At 45.1% G+C, this 7,631-nt stretch overlaps 1 non-coding gene across 1 annotated transcript; it reads right to left on the bottom strand.

The window, feature by feature from the left end:
* Positions 1–630: 630 nt before the first annotated feature.
* LOC120595917 (U6 spliceosomal RNA) lies at positions 631–734 on the bottom strand. The gene has a single exon (XR_005651029.1). It is a non-coding gene; the product is annotated as a U6 spliceosomal RNA (small nuclear RNA).
* Positions 735–7,631: the final 6,897 nt, after the last annotated feature.

Genomic DNA, 7,631 nt, shown 5'->3' on the forward strand with positions numbered 1-7,631 from the left:
CATCAATGCTGGCTGCACGTACCATTCCAGGCATCGCAGGATCCCTACCTTCTGTGCGAAGGAGCCTTTTTGGCTCATCTTGTCCTTTTTGGCTCTCGTAGTGCCTCTGAGAACGAAGGCTGGAGGGTGTGACTGGCTCCAGAACTCAGGAACAAGGTGGATGAAGCTTCCGCATAGTTCACGGGTGCCCTTGCTTGCCGAAAAAACTCTGACCTAGCAAGCAGCACCTCTGTCCTCTAAACAAGAGCCCTTGAAGAATGGCGGATACTATTTGAGCAATTACTTTTGTTCTTAACTTTTTCCTTACAAATTGAGATACATCAGGATATATTGAAGAGGCAGACTATGTCTTGCTGCCCAGCCTTAGTTAATTCTCTATCCAAATGTCATAATTCAACAAATATTTACTGAGCAGATCCCATTGCTCACAGTTTTTGGGGAGAATTGAGGTGGGGAGGAGATAGACACTAAACCAGTATGTGATGTGATGTGTGTGCGTGTGTGTGTGTGTGTGTGTGGTATTTGAATAAAGTGGCTGGCAGGGAATAGTTGCCCATTAAATGGGAAATGAATGAATGAAGGAAGGAACAAACGAATGGATTGAATAATTCATTCTTTATTTTTATTTATTTTTTTATGGAACGCTTTACGAATTTGCGTGTCATCCTTGCACAGGGGCCATGCTAATTTCTGTATCGTTCCAATTTTAGTATATGTGCTGCCGAAGCGAGCACGAATAATTCATGCTTTAGGATCCATTTCTGTCTCTGTCTCTGTGTTTCCAGTGTAAACCCTGCTAGAATGTAACTTCCTCAGTCCCCTAGAACGTGAGCTTTGTCACAGCAGGGTTTTTATAGCAGTGTGCAATCCTGCATCCCCAACACCCAGAACAGTACCTAGCACATAGTAGGTACCCAACTAATATTTTTTGAATGAACAAATGAATGACTTTAGGGAATAAACGAATCTCTCTGGGCCTCATTCATTTATTTAGCACATGTGTGTGTATTATTAGGTCTATGTTAGGTTCTGAGGATGCAAAGATGACCAAGATGAAGTCCCTGCCTTCTTGGGATGGTTTACAAGGGAAACAGGTGAGCACACAGATCAGTATATCTTGATGATTCCTATCATGGAGGAAAGCAAAGGGCCACTGGGAGCACAGAGGAGCCAGAACCGCAGCTTAGAAGGAAGTGAGCTGTGTAAGAAGCGGGTGAGGAAATCATACCAGGGAAGGCACAGTGCCTGGAGGTGCGAGAAGTCTGGGCTGCAGTGTGTTCATATGGCTGGACCGTGGGCACTTTTATGGGGAGAGTGACAGGAGATGGGGTTAAAGAGGTAAGCAGGGCAAAATCACAGAGGGTGTTCGTGCAGAGGTGTAGACTGTAACTTGGACATAGCGAGGAGTCATTTAGGTGGGGAAGTGTCAAAATGAGATCTATTTTAGAAAGATCCCTTTGATGGCAGAGTGGAGAATGACTTGTCCTTGGAACAAGAAGCAAGGAGCCCCCTGAGGATATTACTATAGTAATCCAGGTAAGAGGCAATCATCCTGGGCAAGCAGAAGACACAGAGAGGTGTTTAAAGGGCAGAAAAGACTAATCGATTAGGAAACTAATCGATTGTGGAGGCTAAGAGAAGATGGTCTGGGGCCTCTCTAAGGATTCTGCATCCAGGTGAGTAGGGTGCCAGAGCTTACGAGGGACATCAGTGTCGCTAATGCTGACTTGGACTTGTTAGTAAAATGAGCTGGTCAGAGCTTAAGAAAGATGAGTAGAGGCCTGAAGTTAGAACCTTGGGGAAAAGAGCAACATCTAAATGAGGGGAACACTGGACATTGAGAAGGGGTCAAAGAGCGGGAGGGAAGAGAGAAAGCGATACCTCCCGACATCAGATCGTGTCACCTCACTACTCTGTAGGCTCCTTGTGTGTTACAGAGAAACTCTCGTCATTAACACGCATATCTGGGATGCACTGGAAGCTGTCAGCCTACAATGCATCCCTTCCTGCTTCTTCCTTCCTAGCCAAACATTGATTTGCTTAACTATTTGTCCCCTTCTCAGGGACTCAGGATGGCTGGCCTCATCTTTAGCTCTAGGGATAGATCCTGCATATGACAGTCCCTGGTGAATGTCACTGACCCATGGGCCTAACATAATTTTAAATGGACCAATTGGGCCCCAAACAAGAACTTTCATTCCATGCTGAGAGGAACAAGGAAGGCAATAGCCCCAGTTCCACCGGCAGCCTCAGGATAGAGCCAATGCTGCGGATGGCGAAGCAGAGAGGCAGAGGGAATTGAGGATCCTGCTGATGGTGATCGTTTGTATTGCTATGGTTATTACTATCTAACAGTTCTTTATTGCCACCCCACCCTGGCCATACTGACTTTGGCATCGACCTAGTGACATGATTTCACTCATGGCTGTGACTGGATATGCCATTTGCCTTTCTGAGCAGAAGCTCTAAGTGTGATTGTGTGGCGTGGCTGGAACTCTCTGGCTTCTGCTCTCCACCTTGGGGACAGCATGGCCCACGTGGTGGCTACTCCTGCAGCCTGAGCTTCGGAATCAGACATGAGTGCTAGGTAGAGCCGAGAATTGCTGAGCTGGGTCAAGCCCAGCTGAGTCTAGCGGAGACCAGTAGAGCCCAATTGACAATATTGTGAGCAAGAAATACATATGTGCTAGTTATCATAAGCCACTGAAATTTTAAAGTTGTTTTATCATGCAGCATAACTTAATGAGAGCTGATGAGAATAAGAGGCTGGATGAACAGCTGAATCCATCAACTTGGGGTGTGTGTACCGCCAGATAAGCAAGTAAAATTTCCTTATCACTTAAACCATTGTGAGTTAGAATTTTCTGTTACTTGCAGCCAAAATCGTCTGTTCCACATCTCAAGCTCTTCATGACTAACTTTTCCCAGTCTTATCTCCCTCTGCATTTCGTACTTTGTTGGCATGGTTCTTTTTCTCTGGCGACCGTCTGCTTCACCTGACCAACTTCTACTCAGCCTTTACAATCCAGATCGATGCTCTCTTCTATGTGAAATCTTTGGCTCTTTGGGAAAAGTTAGTTATTCCCATAGCACTTCAATATTTCTCTTACTGTGACTTTTACCATATTGCACTATACCTGTGAACAAATCTGTCTAGCTCACTAGACCACCATCACGGTCTGTGTCTCATGCATTTTTGTACTCTTGTGTCAGTACATACCTGGTATGGAGTAGGTTCGCGGGAAAATTTTGCTAAATAGGTGAGTAATACCTTAAATGTACTCCTGTGAGATATTACTGGGAGAAGATCAGGTATTTGTTTTAAGTAATGTGACCTGACTTGTTTTATGTATAGTGATCTGAGTTGCAGGTCACTGATGGAGTTAGACTACACTGGATATACAGAAGCACCAGTCTTCCAGATTTGAATGGAAAAAGGGGAGAATACTGAGAATCCCAGACTATCTAATTATCCGACCAAAGCATTCCAGTGGGTCAGCAGGCTCTGGGATTTGGCAGCAATTGTGTGCATTTGGAGCCTCAGAGAATTTACTAACCCCCTGAGAACCAACCATTTTTGCAAAGACTATGAGACTTTGAGGTCATCTTGTCTGATTCATTTGACCACAAATGGCCTGAAGAAGCTTACGTCATTGCACACCTTTTAAGTCTGATTCTTGTCATCTCGCCGTGTAGTTTAAACTAATATTTATCACCCCCTACCATGTTGTAGATGCTGTGCCAGGCATTTCAAATAAAAATCTCTCATCTTACCAGGTATCCATTTTAAAAATAAGGAAACTGAGGCTAAAAGAGGTCAAATAAACTCAAGGTCACATGACTCACAGAGCACATCTGGGATGTGGCCTCAGATTTTCTGACTCCAAGTCCAATTTTTGTTTGTTTTCTGGCCTACAAAATAGAGATAACATCTGCCTCAATCGCCAACCAGGGTTGCAGTATGGATTATATGAGATTTTTTTAAAATTTAGATAGCATTAAAATCAGTGATGCTTAGCTGTAGCTTGTTTGTTAATGCCTTTATCTGAAGTACTGAGAAACGTGGAGCTTTCTGGCATACCAGGACTCTGGTGGGGAGGATGGAGCTGCCCAACCCCCTCTCGCATTCCATTGTGGAGGTAGGTGTCTAACCCGCCACCTTACAGGCCAAGTGCTACCCAGTGTCCTCATTGCTAAAAACCTAATAGAAATAATGGCTAACACTTGGAGAATGTCTATGAATCTGCTGCTTGGCCCATATTATTTTTAATTCTGCAGTACGATAGTTTTTAGGGAAGACAGTGAAGTTCAGAGACATGAAGTAACTTGCCCACAGGTGATGAGGGATGGAGTCACCTCTTGAACCCAAGTGTGTATGATTCTAAAGGGCAAGATCACCTGACCTGGTCATTATTTTTTATTTTAATAATTTACGGATGTGGTTCAGGGTAATTCCTTTCCCCTGTTCTTTCAAAATATCAGTGTCCTTCTGCAGGTAAAAACTCCCTGGTTTGCCAGTCATTTTATATACATTTTAAAATAGTTTCAGCTGGTATGGATCAGAAGTTAAATTTAATTTTGTGTGTGTTGGCTGTTGGCACTTATTTATTTATTTATTTTGTAATATTCCATTTTAATTTGACATCGTTGCACAAATTGCTTTTAATGTGGCTTTTTAACAATGTCAAAACAATAGCAAATTTATTCTTTAATGGAAAGCATAAATATAAAAAAGAAATAAAAACACTTGTGCTTATTTAGCATTTCATTTCAATTTGACACAATTGCAGATATTTTAAATGTGGATTTTTCTAAACTTACAATTATTTATTTTTTTAAGTTTATTAGGGTAACATTGGTTAATACAATTGAATAATTTTCAGGTGTACATTATAATTTGACATCTATATATTCTGTTGTGTGATTACCACCCGGAGTCCAGTTTCCTTCAGCTGCCATATTTTTCAATCTTGTTGGCACTTATTATTTGAACTTGAGTTGAGCAAAAACATTTAATGATTTGGGAATTCAACTGATGACAGGTCATTGCTTCTCCCCTTCCTCTGCCCTGATCAAACAAAGCTCAGTAAGTTAGACATTTAAACGTGACAAAGGCAGATGGCCGTTGGGTGGAGGAGCTGAGGCCATAAGCGGGGGGCTTGGCAAGCTGTGGCCCACAGGACAGATAAGACCTGCTGTCTGTTCTGTGTGACCCTCAAGAGCCAAAAGGTTTTTAAATTTTTAAATGGCTGAAAAAAAATTATGGAAGTTTGGTGTTTTGGGTTATGAACACACCCCCGTAATATCTTGATTTTGCTCCTGAGGCTCATTAAACCTAAAATACTCACTATCAGTTCTCTTATAGTAAAAGTTTGCTGACTTCTGACATGGGCTTTTACCTCTCTGAAGAAGGAAAGGAGCAGCATCTCCTTTCTTTCTGGATCATTTTCTGTTCTTTTTCATTCAATTCAATACAACAGACATTCCCGAGCAGGGCTTTGTGTAGGCACTGTGGGGAAATGAAGGTGGAACAGGCCAGTCTCTCACTGGGCCCTTGGACTCCGTGGCATTGCTTTTTTCAGGGGAAGAGGGTTTGTTCTGGAAGAAAAAGAAAATATTTCAGGGAACGCAGTCTGCAATGAGCAGAATGAACTCATTTGTGAGTCCCTGGCTTCTAATCACAGCCCACCATGAGCCTTGCCTGAACTGGCCTCCGTTATTGCACGAATGCCTGGAGAGGGTTTCGTTTTTGTTGGGAAAAGAAAGACTTCCTCTTTTCTACAGGGCACAGAAATTAATGGAGGAAAGTCTGAGAGAGGCTCTCCTTTCTACTTCAAGAATGAAAGGGAGTCTGTTGTTTGAACAGGCTTCAGGCAAGAATCAGCTCTGATTCAGCTCTTGGCTGGACAGCTGGGCTTTGTGGCTTCTTGGTCGATTAAAGCTTCCTAGCTAACTGCTCCTGGCAGTCTGTCTTCTCCTGAAAGCCCAGATGTCTGACGCTGGACGGTGGAGATGAGAGCTCAGAGGGCTATGTCCAGAGCATGCGCTTCTTCAGATCTGTGCTTCCAGCGGTCAGCTGCTGGGGGCCTGTGCGTGAATGGGCAGAGCAATGCCTGGCTTCCTCTGGGAGGCGGGCGGGCAGAGGCACCCTGTGCTTTGTGGCATTAGTATCCCTGAAACCCTTATCATTCTTAGAGATATAAAGTTGAATTTCTTCAAAGAAGTTTGGAAAACTGGCACATCCAGCCCATTGCCTTTCAAGGTCAAGGTAAAATGGTTTTAGGTCCTTTTCCCATGAGATTCCACTCCTGTCTCTAGGTTCCTCCCTCATGCGGCTACTTTTCAAGTCTTGCCACATCTTTTCTGTCCCAGCGCCCTTCTGGGTCCCTCCTCTGCCACCACACCGGACTTCTGGCTCTTAGCCTCACCCACGAAACATTCCAGGCAATGCGGGGAGTGGGGGTGGGTGGTTCTCCTACTTCGCCCTTACTTCCTAGGTACGGAATTCACATGACAACAAGTTTGCTCCCAGGAATTCTCCTTTAACACATGTAGGAGTAAATAGCTGCAATTGGGGCGCTCTGGGTTGCTCTAACCCGAGACGACAAAAACCGAGTCCCAGGAAAAGCTGGGACAGTCCTTTTTTCTGGCTCTGACTCCCTTGGTCACGCATAACCTCTGAGAATCGCCTCTCCCCTCTGGGAAGCTGGCGGTGGCTCCTGCGTGGTGAGGAGTTCACTCCCGTTGACACGCCGTGTGTGCCACCTGCCCTTTCCTTGGTGCCCCTCTCTGGTCTGGGCTCTGATGTCCCTAGTCTAGGTCTCAAAGGCTAAGTCACTTCACTGTGGCCACTGCTGGGCTGGCCAAAGCTGCTCAGCCTGCCGAGCCTTCAGGGCCATAGCAGGGGTGCAGAAGCCTTGCGGTGGGCCCCAGCGGAGTGGGGAGACTTCCTCTTCTATGCCCTCAGGTTGCTCCCTGTCACTCTGTCTCGGCACACAGCAGCCTTGTGTTGCGGCTCAGTGAGATTAGTGGTGGGAATCGCCCTTTTGTTTCTTGCAGCCCCTCTCCCAAAAGCTCTCATGCACATTCCTGGGGGTCCCAGGTGGGAACCCAACCGAGACGAGGCTCTTAGGTAGCCTCAGAAGCTCTTCTGACCCTAGGTGACACATTTCTGTTCGACCAAGTTGTGTGACTGGCTCTCTTGATGTAGATGGTGAATCCCTTTCCAGGAAGTTTCTCTGTCTCTCACAAAATAGACTGGTGGCTGCCAGGCCCCTGCTCCCCATCCTCCAGGTGGGCGGGGCTCATGAGAACAGAAGAGCTTAGGCCTTAACCTAGGACCTCCGCTACACCCAGAGTCCTGTCTTTTTACTTGCTCTGTGAATTGAACAGGTTCTCAGTATGATGGTTGTGATCAGCAAGCCCCTCGTAGTCTCCTGAAGATACAGCGCACATTACAGCAATGACCACTGTGTCTCCAAGACCAGTACATTAGTCGAGGTTCTCCAGAGACAAAAAACCAGTAGGATATGTACGAATATTGAAAGAGATTTAAAATAAAGAATTGGCTCATGTGATTATAGAGGCTGGTGAGTCCACAATGTTCATTGTGCAGCTGTAGACTGGGGACT

This window comes from Pteropus medius, unplaced genomic scaffold, assembly GCF_902729225.1.
Source record: "Pteropus medius unplaced genomic scaffold, Ma_sr-lr_union100, whole genome shotgun sequence".
NCBI classification, from domain to species: Eukaryota; Metazoa; Chordata; class Mammalia; order Chiroptera; family Pteropodidae; genus Pteropus; species Pteropus medius.